General features: G+C 36.1%; 1 protein-coding gene across 4 annotated transcripts in view; it reads right to left on the bottom strand.

Moving 5' to 3' along the window:
- Positions 1-16,445, bottom strand: part of LOC136776507 (5-hydroxytryptamine receptor-like) — a 110,574-nt gene that overhangs the window by 74,055 nt on the left and 20,074 nt on the right. For 2 of the 4 annotated variants that reach the window (XM_066732079.1, XM_066732082.1), the window contains exon 2: positions 439-563. The exons of 1 other annotated variant lie outside the window; for it this stretch is intronic. The gene's annotated coding sequence lies outside the window, so the exon portion shown is untranslated. Of the gene's footprint in view, positions 1-438; positions 564-4,834; positions 4,873-16,445 lie in introns of those variants that run through there. One more of the 4 variants, XM_066732080.1, reaches the window with a different exon arrangement.

Genomic DNA, 16,445 nt, shown 5'->3' with positions numbered 1-16,445 from the left:
TTATTCTCAGAAAGTTTCTATGCTAACATTTTTTCGTCAGCTTATGGATATAAATGGAAGTTCTCCATGTTGTCACTTTTCTATTTAAACTGACAAAAATGGGTACTCCGTAAATGCTGACTTTACTAATTTACGGAAGTGAATGTTTTTTGTCAGCGAAAAAGCAAGCTGCTAAATAGGAGAAGCAAAATAATTTGTAGTGGACTGTTCAGCGCTTAATTGAAATACTTGTAGAATAGTTGAACGATGAAAGTTACTACTTTCACCTAATTGGTATTCACTTAAAATAATTATTTGATTAATAATGAAGAAATATATTCGAGTTTTTGAAGATGTATAAGCTATATTATTGGATGAGTCGTAGTGATTACGAACTATTTGAATAATTTGAACGACTGTTTAATTTAAACATTCACATATATTTAATAAGCTTCTCACCTAACCAATGTAATTCATGTCAAGTACAAATCCGATGCATCCTAATAATGAGTAATCGTCCGCTTTATGGGATTCCTAATGGCTTCATTTTTATCTCAGGAACACCACGGATTTACGGTAGTATTCTGAAATTAGAAATTTGTTCATTTAGTAAAGGCTTTTACATTTCTTTCAAGTATCTATATTACATGTATTATTATAACACAATAAATAAGGATAGACGAATAGCTAGGGAATTGTAACGAGAGCCGCTAAGCTTTGATGCGATATTTTCGACTAGCGTCAAAATAGGCCGCTTAGTCAGCATCGGTTATTTTGAAATAAAAACATTTTCAGCGACAACTGAAAAAAAAGATACAGAAGAATGCAGAGCAGACCAAGAGATAAAAAAATATCCTCGTTTTTTCAACCTATTACATTCCACTCCCACCCCAGCACTTTTTCACATTTCACTTGCCATATAACAATGCTCTTTTCCTAATCTTCTATTTTTCCATTCCCAAAAATTTATCGCTATCCACTCCTATGATTTCCCATGCCAACACTATAAAAAAAGCATTTTATCTCATTGCATACTGCTCCATTTCTCATTAAATTCGTACACTTTTTAAATCCAATGTTTTTTTTTTATTTATTCTCATACTTTCGCTACACTTCCAATTTTTCTGCTGACTCCAGTTAAATTTTGTATGCAACAATTTGTATTTAAATGAAAAATATTTTACTATATCGCCAAGTAAATTGTTGTACATGTCTAGAAATAGTGATAGTGGTTAATGATATTTCAAAATAAGATATAACTATGTGAAAAATAAAATATTCCGTAAGTTTCACTGTATACATATACGTGCATGTACGGAGAAGCTTCTGTATAAACGAAACCGCAGGTCACCGTCGAGTCGTGTATAAAAGCAAAAAAGGATTATGAAAGAAATGAAAGAGTGAGAAAGAAAGAGAGCGAATGGCAAGAGCGTTGCAGTTTTAACGCCTAAATTGTAGCCACAGCGTTCAAGGTCAGAAAGGATGCACTTAATTAAAGGTTCTGAACTTCAGCGCCAACGATGATTAATCTCACGTGTTTAAGCATCTGGCAAATTCGTGATCCTCATCAGCAAACCCCATCGAAACATCAAAGTTTCTTATGCTTAAAAATTATGCCTTTTCCTTACCAAGCTTCACAGCTTTTTCATTAATTAAAATACTTCATCGAGATAGAGATAAATTATACGCTTCTTTCCACTTAATGTCAAACTAACTATAGTATCTTTTTTATATATCCAAGTTCCTTAGGTTTATGACAAAGGACCTCCTATATAGAGATTCAAATCCTTCGTTTCTCCTCGAGTTTTAAAGCTTAAATGCTAAATAGTTTTCTCTTTTTTTGTAATTTTCTTTGTAAATATTAAGTTAGTTCATTAAATAGTAAGTGGTAATTATTATAATTCACTTTAATAAATTATGGTAAATATTTGTGTAATATAGAATGTTATTTTTTACTTCGTACGATTCTTTCATTTTAGATTAGTTTATTTTAACGAAAATCAATAGAAAAATTATCGTTCGGCAGATTTTGCGTGATGAATTTGAAGTATAAAAGTGTAAAACCAGTTTTGAATCTTCTGGTATAAGATGATTTCTTTTTGGTATACTCGTCTTATCCATAACGTGATCATCGGCTGCTTTGCTAAAGATAGCCTTGGCCATTTATATCCAAATATCGCGTATGCTTTCTGGTTCAGCCACCTGTAAGCTAGATCGACCTAGATAAATGCCATTGACAACGAAATAGTTCACCACTAACGTCACTGTGTTGCTTTTATATGATACACGGAAAAGAGGGAGAAAAAGAGAGTCTTGTGTAAATTAAATCGCTTGATATGCAGAGGAGTGCTCTATTTTCAAATGGCTTTTCTCATTTTCCACAATGTTATTATTATTCTTGTTCGACCATAATTATCTTTAATAAACTTTTCTCTAATTATTGGAAAATAATCGAATTTTTCAAAAAGAGAGAAGTATTATATTATACCGAGCCCATTATAACAAGATAACAAAGTTCATTAAAAGTACGCAATTATAAGTTTTTTTTTTCATTATTCGGTTATTTGACCAATACATTCTCTTCTTAATGTATTTGTAGATATACGAAAGCAGGTAAAATTTTATCGTATTACCAATAATGTTCTTAATGAATGGTTCAAATATTTGAGATGTTGATTAAAAGATTTATAATTTATCGCATATTCAGATCGATTGAGAAATCGTAAAAGAATTTTTTTTTCACTCTGCAGTGTAAATGTAAATGTGCTCATGATATAGAATATATTTCTATTCCTTCCAGTCATCTGAGCTTTTCCAATTCGATCAATCACAATCGTCGCATAAATCCAAGTCACGTGAATATCTACAACACTTCCTTCCACTTTTATGAGCTATGCTTTTCAAACTGATGTCTTCGTACTTTTTCGTAAGATTTTTTTCGATATCTCTACTTCTATAGTTCCCCCCGCCCCCCTCTTGCTACAGTTTCCTGTTATTCATTTGATCAAATACCTGTTTCACTTTTCTTCATTCTTTCCTTTACTTTCCACATTCAGTACCTTCTTAATTTTATTTTTGTTAAAAAAAGGATTTACAAAAATTGAAACTTTTCTTTTCGTGAATAAATATTTACTGTTGTTTACGGAGATGGATATTGGAAATTTATCAAAGCTTTCTTTGCATTACTTAATTATTTTTCTCCATTTGATCGTAGATGAGAATTTTATTCGATAAGAAGCGTGTTGTTTTCCCTTTAGGGTGATAAATTAGGGCGTTGGTGAAAAATGTGGCCGTTTCAGCAGGAGTTGGACATAGTATTTTAGTGAGGTACCTTTGGGATAGCCTTAAAGACGATCGATAGTAGTTAAACTCAACGCTAGGGTAGGCCAAAAAGTTCATTGGGATTTCCTATAAAGGGTACGTTAACACTCAGTTACGCTGTAAAAATAGCGGCCAATCGAAACTTTATATTTCGAATTGAATCGCAGCACCAATTAACCAGGAGATCATCCCAGATTTCTGATCAGCGGTGCATTAAATTACCAATTAATCTAACACTTGACCGAAAATTCTCGCATAGGTGTTAATTAAAATTTCTTCGCCTCTTGTGCCAAATCGTTCACTTTGCTCAAAATATTCTGTGAATCAAAAAACCGGCAGTCGAAATTAATCAACCAATCAGCAAAACGTAGATCAATCGTAAAAATGACTAATCTATTAAGCAAACGACTGTTTCATGTATCATTGCATGGGTGAAATACTTAATACGTTTTAAAGAAAAATATACGATCTAGTGGAAAACAACTGAAATTGGGTTTTTTCGTGAAGCAAGTTTAAGGAATAGCCAAGAGGGATGAAACTAACCTTACCTGTAAGTTCCGGCCATCCCCTTTACTCTCTTTGTAGCGCAAGTAAAATATGACGAATGCCAAGTGCTACATTTCGCTTGTCTGACTTACCTATCTCTCCTAGAAGTTAAATTTATTTGCTTAGAGCAACAACGTACTTCGCTCAAAGAAATATTCGCATTACGCGCGAACATTTTGCCGAGAATGCTGACTAGAACGATCAATTCCAATTTAAGTTCCGAGCGTGAGTAAAATCATCCTAAAATCCTCAAGCACAAAATAATATCTTTGAAAGCTTCAATTAGTCTAGCTAAATAAAAACCTAGATTCGCGCATATATAAATTTATTAGCACGATTTTAATCTCGTTCGATTTAAAGTGGATTGGTAGCCATATGTATATTGATAAGATTCGGTGAATAAGAAAATACTGCGTGGTTGATCGCGAGGGTTACTATGACAACCAGGAAGTGATAGAGTGGAGAACAATGAGAAGATCGAGCTATACGTATAATTTTTCGTATAGGATTGGTCGGAATAACTTCTTGCGTTGATGCTTTACTTCGTCACGTGACAGTTTTTTTTCTAGGAAACGAGAATTTTGAAGGAGGAAGCATAGATAGAAGAGAGAGAGCGAGAGCAACGAGATTTTTATTTCCCTGAGGTCATAAATAATGCGCCACCATTCTTATCAGTAGCAGATACTCCTTGAATACGGATGTTCCACCGCGTATCCCGGGACTCGTAAATGGGATGCCCCTCAAAAACCTTACAATGCTGCGCAGCAATCGTTCATAAAGGCAATCCGTACAAGTGCTTGGCTCCGTACTCTTCCAGCTTCGTATCCGCGTTGTACTCAATACTAATCTACAATATGGCAGAGTTTATTAGGAGGAAGAATTCGTGAAAGGATTCGGTTGGACGTACTGATCGGTCTGGTTATGAGGAACTGGTGCTGGCTTGGCACTGTGACTCCACAGAGAACCTAGTATATTTAATATCACTCACTTCGTTTCTCACTCTTCCCTATGTGACCTGTCCTTTCAGCCCTTCAGATTACTTCCGGCCAAACACGCTTCTTCTCTTAATCACTTCGATTCTATGACGAGATTGTTCATCGACCGACTACAGGACTATAGACCACTTCTTTCCTCCTGCAGCAAACAAACGTAATTCGTTTTATTTCCATTCGAACAATGTGTATAGGATTGTCCTCTTGTTAATATATTGGTCATAATAAACGAGATTCATTTGGTCTTGATGAAAATTCATAAATTTAAATAAATTTAAGTCTCTGGTATTAGATGAATGTTCGTAGGATTTTAATATTTAGATGCGTGGTATTCTTCTCACGTTGGTTAGAACGGTTTTATGGGCTGCTGGTTGATATACTTTGCACATTCTACTTTAATTTGAAAGTAAAAGACAAGGAATGGCTTATAGCAGAAAAACGAAGATAAAATCTGATAGCTGGAGAGAAAAGTGAGAAGCTGGGACACAAGTGAACGGTGACACCTGCCGATGAAAATAAAACTCTTATTCCTATTTTGCTCCTATTCCAACTTGAACTGTTAAACCTTACAGATTAAGTGTAGCTATAGAAGCATAGTTATAACTTGTAATGGCATTAATTTATATTTAAATTGTAATATTTGATTAGACTCTAATTCCCTCATCATATATGCAGGTAATCTCGTCTTTCACTCAATCATGATGGATTTCATTATAGATCCTGTAGGTATATAACCCAGCTGTTTCAAGGGAATAAGTTTAATTTTATTACATCTTGTATATCGTTACAATAATGGAAGCAATTTTATAAGAAGCCAACGTGTTATAATTTGTTAATCCGCACGTTTTTTGTTCAAATTTGAAAGTACATGGAAGAAACGATAAAGTTTTACAACGGAAATGTAGTACTTGAAGAAGTTGTACAGACAATTTGACGAGTTCCTTTTACCTTCTAATCATGCTGGACAAATTAAAGTTGAGAAGCGAAAGCACTCAAATTTCTAAATTGACGTAAAGTATATATTGAAGAGAATGATAATTAAAGCATGAATACGTTTTAGAGTAGAGGGCATTTTTTTTTTAAAGAACTGAGAAATGGTTGCGAAGAAAATAAGTAAGAGAAAGAGAGAATGGAACGACGAAAGAATGGTAGAAAAGAGGAGTTGAAACTGTATATACATGATCAAAGTTGATTCTCGATATTTCCAGTTGGAAAGAGGAACTGCCGTGAAAAACTTACGCTATCTGGTAAGTTTTGAGAAACTTATGCCAACTCGTCAGATAGGCCAGTAAAGAAACAGCAGGGCCTTTCAAGTTCAGGGAGATTGTTGCGCCATATAAGAGAACGAGCAGAGAATGGGGGAAAAATCCTGAGAGAGATTGAGAAAATCTCGGTAAGTTGCTTAAGACCGTATGTGTGTGCGCATACGCACGCGTGAGTTTGCATTTGTAGATTCCCGTAGATCGCAGTTATGGAAAAAGGATGATAAGAAAGAGCTTAGTTATCGTCGTACGCGGCTGCTACTGCGGAAATGCCAAGTTTATTCATATCGCTGATAACGTTCGTGAAAGTTTTAATCAATTTTATGGTCCACCAGGGCCTCAGGGAAGTTCCTGATTTGTGTGTGTTCGCGCGTGTGCGGAACTCCGATCCTTTCCAAGCTTTTCATCAAACGCTGTTGACGCGATTTGATGAACGCGTTCTTTTCACTAGACCCTACTTTAATCCCGGCGAGGATAGCTTTAATATTTCAAGAAAAAACCTGAATGTGAGTCCGTGGGTCCCTGGAACTATCCCGAATCACAAAATCATTCTGCTTCTGATGGAAAACGTTCAATTAAATGGCCTTAATTTTTTCTCCAAATACCTTCCAATCGCCAAATTCACACCAAAATCAATCGTAGATTTTTCTTTTTCCATCACTATATATGTACCCACTAACTGAACACATATAGCCAGAACGTTTTCACACAAACCTTTTCAATTACCAAAATTAAATAGGTTTAGCTTTTCAATTTAACAAAGTACAGCCTTTATTATTTTCTAATATTTTTCTACCCCGAAAATCTTTATACGCTGCTGAAAGTATTATACATATATGCACATTTTAAGTGGATTCTGGAGTGATTTATCAAAGAGAATTTCTAGGAGGGAAGCTGTAATTTTGATCTGGATAAATGTTTCCAGGAAGTTTACAAAAGTGAGTACACAAAATCTTGCAAGTGTGATTGGATAGATATTCGCGCTTCGTGGTAGATCTTGTGCTAATTTGTCAAGTTCATTATCGTGATTGTCTTAATGTGGATCGGGACAGCGTGACATTATGATTGACCAAGTACTAGTGCATGCATTATGTATAAGCCGGTCATGAGGGTGCACCGAGCCTGGCCAGAGTCTACAAGCAGCTTGCGAGCTCTCCTGATCCTCCTTGAAACGTCTCTCAAATCATTTAACGTCACTCTTGAAATTAGCCACATCATCCAATATTCAATAATTCATCATTTCTCTTGACACGCTCATCGATTGAAAAAGAATGAACAAATAAGAAAAAAGTTGACGTAACTGGGCCAAATTTCTTTTGCGGACATTTTTAGATTCGAACGCCAGAGATATTTTCTTTTCACGTCGAGGATTGAGGGTTCCCCTTTGCGTAGTTAGGGAAAGGTATTTAATTTGTAGATTGAAGTAGCGTGAGTGTAAAGTAAATAGCTTTACACCTCTGGATCTGGAGTTTGCGAAAGGTGGGAATTTGGCGAATTCGCAAGTGGCACGTTGAGCCACGGGATACAGGAGTGTATCATAACTGGCTTTCTGGCTTCCCAGCTTCCTGGCTCAAGTGCCATTCCCCCCCAAGGGGTGTCGTTGGATTGTGAGCCCTCGTCTGACAGAATTATCCACAAAGCAGCCAAGATTGATGCAAGATTACATCGTCGAAACTGTCATGGAACGTCAGGCTCGTTCCACCAACACGTCTGGCATGCCACATTGGCGGTACGGAGGGGTCCGCAGGAGTGCTAAGGGTTGCTCCAGGGGTTTAAGAACCCCCAAATATTAAAGCATCCCTGTAAAACCATTCCTATCCCGCATTGCAATATCTCTGTTACGCTGATTTGATTCGAAACTCTACGTGCCTATCCTAATATCCAGAATTCTCTAATTCCCCAATTCCCCTGTGCTCGCTCTCTCGCTTCAAGCTCTGTAAAACTCAAGTTGTACTTCGGACCCTAATTACGGCCTGAGTTAACACCTTAATGGCTGGTAAATTCATTACAGCCTGATAATTGGACGTACTGCGTCAGCGACTGCCAAGGGTCAACATGGAAACCGCCAATTAGCCCAAAAGGCACATATGCAAATTCCCAACTTTTCTGTCCGTTAAAATTGCGAAATCATCAAATTCAAATAAATAAATATTCAAATTAATCGTACATAAAACACACAAGTTTCAATCAAGTATAAAACAAAAGTATCGTTTTGGATTCGCGTAGATTGGAAATGGACAATTTAGGATGAGCAGTTTAGAGCGACTATAAAACTAGACTTTTATCAGTGACATGCAGTTTCGGTAAATCAGATGATCGGCCGACATGGAAAAATACGAGGAGGTGTGGAATGGAATCGTTTGCCAGTCAACGCAAGGTTATTTATGAAATCGTCCGTAACTATGCTGATGAAAGCTGGAAAGCCGATTCATAAAGTAGCGGTGAATACAAGGCTAGCAAATTGGTAGTTGGGGGTGAAGGGAGGGTAGAAGTGGCAGTGATGGTGGCGAGTTGTAGCAGCACGTGACCCTTTTGCCTGCGTTAGAAAGAAGCGGAGCAACACGTTGCTATGAGCACCGAGCCATCGCGTGCTGCTTATTATGTTTATTAAATCATGCAATTGTCCCAAAGTGCTATGTACACGTGCTTTTCTGTTTGTGTGCAGCGAAGGTGGTTAGAGAGCAGGAAGAAAATTCAAAGTTTTTCTTTCCTACAAATGCTCAAAAGTAATCGTCTAGAAAGCTTACCAAACTGAGAAGCTTGCACTTTCTAATTTCAATTGCCAAAGTTGGTTAATCCTTAAGTTTTCTTTTCTCTCTCTCTCTCTCTCTCTCTTTCTCTCACTTCTATTTAAATATTTAAAAAGTCAAACTGAAGAGGAGGGGGGGGGGGGTGATAGTATAGATGAAGCTTCGGGAGAATGGTAACGAAACTATTTCTATTCGGTGCACGGGACACTTTTGTCGAGAGTCAAATAAAAAAATGAAGAGCTAGGCGAAAGTCGATCGATAATGGGTGGATGTTAAAGTTTCGAGAAAGGAGGACACGTATATGTGTATGTATGTGTGTGTGTTTAGGGATTCAGCCGGTGCTGCATGGTATGTTAGTCCTACAGATGCGTGACTGGATTGCCTAAGGCTGGTCAGGACTATTTCCACTAGCCGTTGCTTCCCTTTTTCTTTCTTTCCATACCTCTGGCAAGCAGCCCTCTCGATCCGCGCGTTGAGTCATGCCTCGTCATTCCGACTATCCTTTCAACGCCTCGCATACTTCGAGCCTTATGAAATGATCGGTAGCAGCCTGATTATCCTGAACACATCGCACTCTCGATATATCCATACGAAGCTCGAGATATAAAAAGGGGAAAGGGTATTGAGCAGCTAAATTTTTCTGATAATTTAATGTATTTACTTTTTTTCTTCTTTCAGCCCTATCTCTTTGTTGGACAATGACGAAAACTTCAGTGTATGCAGCTTATATAGGGGATGCATCATTATAATAAATTGAAAGATCGAAGGAATTGTCGTAGAAATTTTTTCGTGGACGAGGTATTCGATTGATTGTATTAGTAAACGAAAGGAAGCAGGAGATGGATGTAAAAGCTGGTCATGAGCTGCATCAGTTGTAACGAAGGATGCATCGATAGAATGCTTTGTTGTGTTGCCGCAGTTATTGGCATCGTAGTAGCAGCGTAACAGAGGCAAAGTGGTTCGCATAAAAGCTATGCACACTGCAACTTTTCAAATAAAAATTGCTTGGAAACTTACCCAAAAGGAGTTTAACCCATTTGTACAACGGCAAAATTACAAAATTACGTACTTCCATAGCATCCTAAATTATCGTCGAATTTTCTCTTCAAAAGTTTTCAACTTTGATCAATCTTTCGATTTTCTTTAGCGTGTTAATAATTTGTTGCAGAGAGATTCTGAGTAGAATTGGCAAATTGGTTTATCGCTCTCTGACGTATAGAGATAAATATGTAGAAGCTTAAACGGGTCTTTTCTTCTTTCCATTTTGACGTCAGCCGAGAGTTTCGGATGATTGATTATTTTCGATATATGCAAAAGAGACTCTCCGTACGAGGCAATTTTGGAAGGATCGATTTTCTTTTTGCGAAAATTTTCTTCTCATCACCGATAAGATATATATCAGTAGGATGGGAAAAAGCGATTCTTGCTCTCTCGGCATGCAATTTCTCAAGATTAGCTTGGCTGCAGATGGGCGTGCCTTGGCGTAAAAAGAAACCTACTTCCGGTGCATTTTATTCCGTTCTTCCTTTCATTCTTCTTGATATCTATTTCCATTTTGGTCCCCCGGGATCTTGCTTTATCTCCCTAATATTTGATACATCAAGATAGCTGTCCAATTGAAAAACTTTATTTGCCATTGCTCAAACTGATTTAGCTGCTTCAACATTTTCTCTCGAGTCCAAAAATTCTTTTAATAAATCTCATAATATTTCCTCTCATTCTCTTCTTTCGTGGAAAGTATTTTCAAAAAATTGCGGTGCTGTCCTGCTTCGGTCGTACACTCTTTCAATAACTCCCGCACACCTATGCCTCGTTCTTTTAGAGCAAATTAATATTCTTTTGTCGTACACTCTATTTTAAAAGCTTAAATATCAATATCGAGGATAAGAGTTGCTGTGCAAATGTCGCGCGCAAATTACATTCTACGCACGGGATATTTTTCAGGTTCTTGAACCGGTGCGAGTCCCAGGAGTTTTCTCGACTTTTGCAGACGTGTCCGATGTCTCAAGCTTACGGTTCCTCACGTACTTGCAATCAGTCGTAGTCGCGAGCACGTAGTTGCAATCATGGCGAACGAGCGCGATAAGACCAGTGCCGTATTAAGGAGAACTCTCTACCCTCCACTCTCTCCGAACCTGACCCATCTCCACCCCTAGTCTCTCCATCAGGATGGATACAGATACCAGACGATGCAGATATTGCACTAGACATGCTTCATTATCCTCCTCTTGTGTAAATTTATGAAAATCTCTTCTACCATAATCCATCCCCTGTAAGCTCTTCTGCTTTACGACTCTCACTCGCTGACACGTACCTGCCATTACTTACGTTCCAAGACTTACCGCATTATTAACATACTGGTAAAACTGATTGAAATCACCAAAGCAACTTGAAAGCTCTATCTAAGAGATCTAACAATACCTCCTATTACTTAACATGTGCAGCCTATAATATCACCCCCCCCCCCCCACCCCCACCCCCAATTATTACCATGCTGACATCTTACTTGAAATTCCTGTCCAGTAGCTATCACATAAAATATATTGCTCGAGCTTTCATCGATATTTGCAGAGTTAATTAAATTGCCGCAAAGCGAGGGCAGTTTGTTTCTCTCTTGATATTATATTTGCATAGAAACAGAACCAATCAATCTACCATTAATTGGCGAGAGACAAATTGCGTAATTTTTACTCGATATCTGAATTTTTTCGATGAAAAAGTCAAATCTGCCGACTCGTTACGGATTCGTTTGGCGAAAATATTTGACAGGTAGGAGCGATCAAATTGTACACTAAGTGTTGTGTATCGTGCGGCTATAGAGCAAAGCGGGAATGATGGTGATTTTATTCACAATTTCTGCAGAAATCCGAGTGGTAGTAGCCTTCAAGTTTCTACCTTCGCTGGAGGGGAATATCGTACGCATGGTTAGGTAAATGGTTTTCTTCTCCGCAAACGATCGTAGCTGAAATTGCATAGCCGAGCAAAAGGTCCACTCTCGTTTGCTGCATTAAATATGTCCAGCCTGCAATAATTTTATATTATCCGAGAACACGGTCATACACGATGTAGCTGGCAATTCTTTCACTACTCTCGACTGTACTGTTGAACGGCTTTCTAGGAAAATCAAATTATTTACCGCTGCATTAAGCACAAAGATTGAAAATTCAGAATAGCTAGAAGAAATTGCACGATTCGTGTATATGAAAAAAAGAATTGTGCAAAGGGAAATGATGACAGGAAATTACAGGATCTGTATGAGTAGATTCAATTAGGTCATAATAAAAAAAAATGTAGAATTTATATGACATAATTCAATGAGGAAGGTATTAGAGGAAATGGTAAAATTTATACGAGTGGATTCGATAAAGAGCTTAGTGGAAAATAGTTGGGAACGATTTATAGTAAAAATCTTTAGATTATAGTTGGTTGGTAAGCGCCTTAACGTCCTTTCCATAGCTTCTTTTCTTAATTCATAATTTCTACTTAAGTCGCCGGTACTGCTCCATCTCTCAGGGCTTTTCATGGCCTTTCTCAGTCTCTTCGTGACTTTTCGTAGCTTTTCGCCACGGTGCCTTTGTTCGCTTGGCGACTAAGAGACGTTTCTATACAGACAGGGTAACATAAGCGTTGTTTAAGGTGAGAAATAATGGAGAGGTGACGTCACAACAGTGGGTATAAACCCTATGGGAAAGCTGGGAGTCGACGCGCTCGGGATGGCTGATCATAATTGCATATCGCTCAAATGACAACTTTTGCCTCGGTGTCAAAAGCTCTGGTAGTTATCGTGGGTGTCTGAGGCATGTAGCTTTACTTCGCCTACCATGGATCATCGTTTTAAGTGAATGCAACTACAATATGAAGCTTTCAAAGAGGGCAATATTAACTCGGCATAGCGAAGAGTGCAAGAAAATAAAGAGAAATTTAAGTAGCTTAATAAGTATGGTAAGAGTATACGAGCTCATGGGGCTAAGCTAATGGCAATAGAGCAAATATTTGATGGAAATATAGACTACTGTGCTGTAATTAGAAAACAACTACAACGAGAAGGAAAAGAAACTCGTAAAGCAAGTAATATATCAAAGTAAAATAAGATAAACGGTTGAAAAAATTATAATAGTAATTGATAATATTTAGCAAGAATTAAAGTGAGAATATTATATCGAAAAGTAGAACTTGGAATAACAGTAGAAAAAAGAAAATTATCAAAGCTTTCGAGAGGTAAGAGATTTGTTAATGTAGTTGCAGGCCATACCATAAAGTGAGCTATAAAGTGAGATTATATAGAGGAATGAAAAAACAGTGTGAGCTTATAGCATAGAATAATAGTTGTTAAGAAAAAGCTATTAGATAAAACAGGGAGTCGGTATAAAGATTGAAATACATAGAGTAATATTGCAATTAAATATTATTAGTATCTATATGAGAGAGACAGAGAGAAAAAAATAGTTTAATACTTTAGGTTCTATTGGTGTTATAGAAGAAGAAAAAGGAAAAGAGAAATATTGGGAGGAAAAAGTTGATAGATAACGTTTCGCAGAAGTTCTAGCTTAAATTGGAAGGACGGTATTTTTACTCTTTCCTTTTCTGGCAAGCTATAAACAAAACAAAAAGGAGTAGCATGTCCAGAGGAAAGAAGGATATTCAGCAGGTGCCTCTAATATCGTAATTGACTGTAATTGACTGTAGGGCCATTCCACGTCAAAACAGACAGATTTCGGAGTACAACACCGATTTTTTTTTTAAAAATATGTGTTAATATATAAGAAAATACAAGACTTTTGGCGCTAGTTTGAGTCAAAAATCTTTTTTCGTTTCGGAGATACGAGCTGTCAAAGTTTGCAGTTTTACTGTTTTTGGTAAAAACAAGTAATCTTTGAAAATTTATATCTCCTAAACGAATAAAGATAGAAGACTCTGGCTGGGACGAGTGTACTCAGAAAGAATCATACTTTATTAGAAAAATATAAAAAAAGACAGTTTGTTTTAATTGGTTAAAACTATTAACAATTAAAATAAACATTTGAATTAACAAATGTGTTGTCATGCTCTGACAATTATAAAAAAATATCAGGAATGTTCCTTGGAATGTCCTCTACAAAGAAAAAAATTAAAACGCGTATACTCTCTTGGTGTTCATAGTGAAAAAAAATATTTTATCACGACGCGCTCGGCCAGAAGCGTCGTTCGAGCGGCGTAAACCGGTGAAGCGCATGCGTAACTGAGCGCGACTAGTCTCTACATGTCGGAATCCATCAATCTATGAATAATGCGAGCTAATAACATGTTTTAATTGTTTGTTTATGTTTTTATAAATATTATAAATTAACAATATATTTATTATTATTCTGCTTTATAAGCAGTCGTTATTTATTTACAAAATAATTAGCAATAAGACATTTGAACATGGCATTGAATATACAAATTATATACTAATTTATATTTACATATTTTATTAAATTATGGCAGAAGAAAATATTAGGAATATGAAATTTCTGTACTGAAAATATTTAACAAACTTTAACAATTGTATAATTATCTGATTGAGGAAAAGCTTTAGTTTGTAATTGTGTCTTTGAATCTATCGTTAAAAATGCACGATAATTTCTAGTTCCTTTAACTATTTTTACTTTTCAAAAAAATCTCGTTTAAATTATTTTAATGCTTATTAAAACAATTCGTACGAGATTTTTTGAAAAGTGAAAATAGTTAAAAGAACTTGAAATTATCGTGCATTTTTAACGATAGATTCAAAGACACAATTACAAACTAAAGCTTTTCCTCAATCAGATAATTATACAATTGTTAAAGTTTGTTAAATATTTTCAGTACAGAAATTTCATATTCCTAATATTTTCTTCTGCCATAATTTAATAAAATATGTAAATATAAATTAGTATATAATTTGTATATTCAATGCCATGTTCAAATGTCTTATTGCTAATTATTTTGTAAATAAATAACGACTGCTTATAAAGCAGAATAATAATAAATATATTGTTAATTTATAATATTTATAAAAACATAAACAAACAATTAAAACATGTTATTAGCTCGCATTATTCATAGATTGATGGATTCCGACATGTAGAGACTAGTCGCGCTCAGTTACGCATGCGCTTCACCGGTTTACGCCGCTCGAACGACGCTTCTGGCCGAGCGCGTCGTGATAAAATATTTTTTTTCACTATGAACACCAAGAGAGTATACGCGTTTTAATTTTTTTCTTTGTAGAGGACATTCCAAGGAACATTTCTGATATTTTTTTATAATTGTCAGAGCATGACAACACATTTGTTAATTCAAATGTTTATTTTAATTGTTAATAGTTTTAACCAATTAAAACAAACTGTCTTTTTTTATATTTTTCTAATAAAGTATGATTCTTTCTGAGTACACTCGTTCCAGCCAGAGTCTTCTATCTTTATTCGTTTAGGAGATATAAATTTTCAAAGATTACGTGTTTTTACCAAAAACAGTAAAACTGCAAACTTTGACAGCTCGTATCTCCGAAACGAAAAAAGATTTTTGACTCAAACTAGCGCCAAAAGTCTTGTATTTTCTTATATATTAACACATCTTTTTAAAAAAAAAATCGGTGTTGTACTCCGAAATCTGTCTGTTTTGACGTGGAATGGCCCTGTAATCAATGGAACTGAAAATCTCACGGGACACGAGCTAGCTTCGAAACGCTTTAATCCTGGGAACAGCGACGATTTATCCCTCTATACTTTTAGCTCGTTTCCACCATTCGTTAGAATAATTTAAGCATTCTCATCAAATTCAACAAATTGCTAAAAATTGTCATAATAGAGACTGATAATAAAGGTACTGGTGTTTTCTTCAAGTTACGACTTATTCAAGAAATTTGTCAAAGCCCCTCTACAGAAATCATTGGTTGGTTGCTTACAACTGAAGAAATAATTAAAGCAACTTAAAACTATCGTTATTCATATTTAATTCTGTAGCTGAGTCGTTGTTAGCTCTCAGTGAAAATATACCATAGAATATCAATCCCTAGATGAGATTTGCGAAGTTTGTAAAGTTTTACAGTTCGTATAAACATAATACCCATGTCCGCATTAATCAAAGTAAAATACGAAAGAGCGAAGAAAATGTTAAAGGTAAAAAATAAAAAAGAAATAAAGTGAAGTAGCTTTAAAAGCAACGTATGTAAAATACATGTTACGCGGCATAAAGTAACAGACGTAATATTGTAGTATATGTAAAGCAGAATTCCATTTGATGCAATTTCAAGATAAAGTGTAACAATATCCAAGGCATCATAAAGAGATCATAAATGATGTAGATTCGACCATGGCGCAATAATTTCTCGCGTACAGGAAACACGTTTAACGTTACATTCGACTGGAAGTTAACGCACCAATCACGATCGCATCACGTATTTCCGTTAATAAAGAAACTTACGGCCTCCTGTCCCGTTAATTCGGGGCCAACGACGAGTTATCGTCGCCGTTATTTTGCCGAGGGTCGGAATAAACTTCTCGCGCCTTCCTTCCGTGATTCGCTTTTGTTCCTCGTGGACTCATCTTCGCTAACAATGACAAGCTTCCACGAAATTGCTACAATAATGCCAC

This window comes from Prorops nasuta, unplaced genomic scaffold (genome assembly GCF_024137725.1).
Source record: "Prorops nasuta isolate Cenicafe-Biocafe unplaced genomic scaffold, Cenicafe_Pnas_1.2 PNAS00009, whole genome shotgun sequence".
In the NCBI taxonomy this organism is placed as follows: domain Eukaryota; kingdom Metazoa; phylum Arthropoda; class Insecta; order Hymenoptera; family Bethylidae; genus Prorops; species Prorops nasuta.
This window is presented reverse-complemented; position numbering and strand designations above follow the sequence as displayed.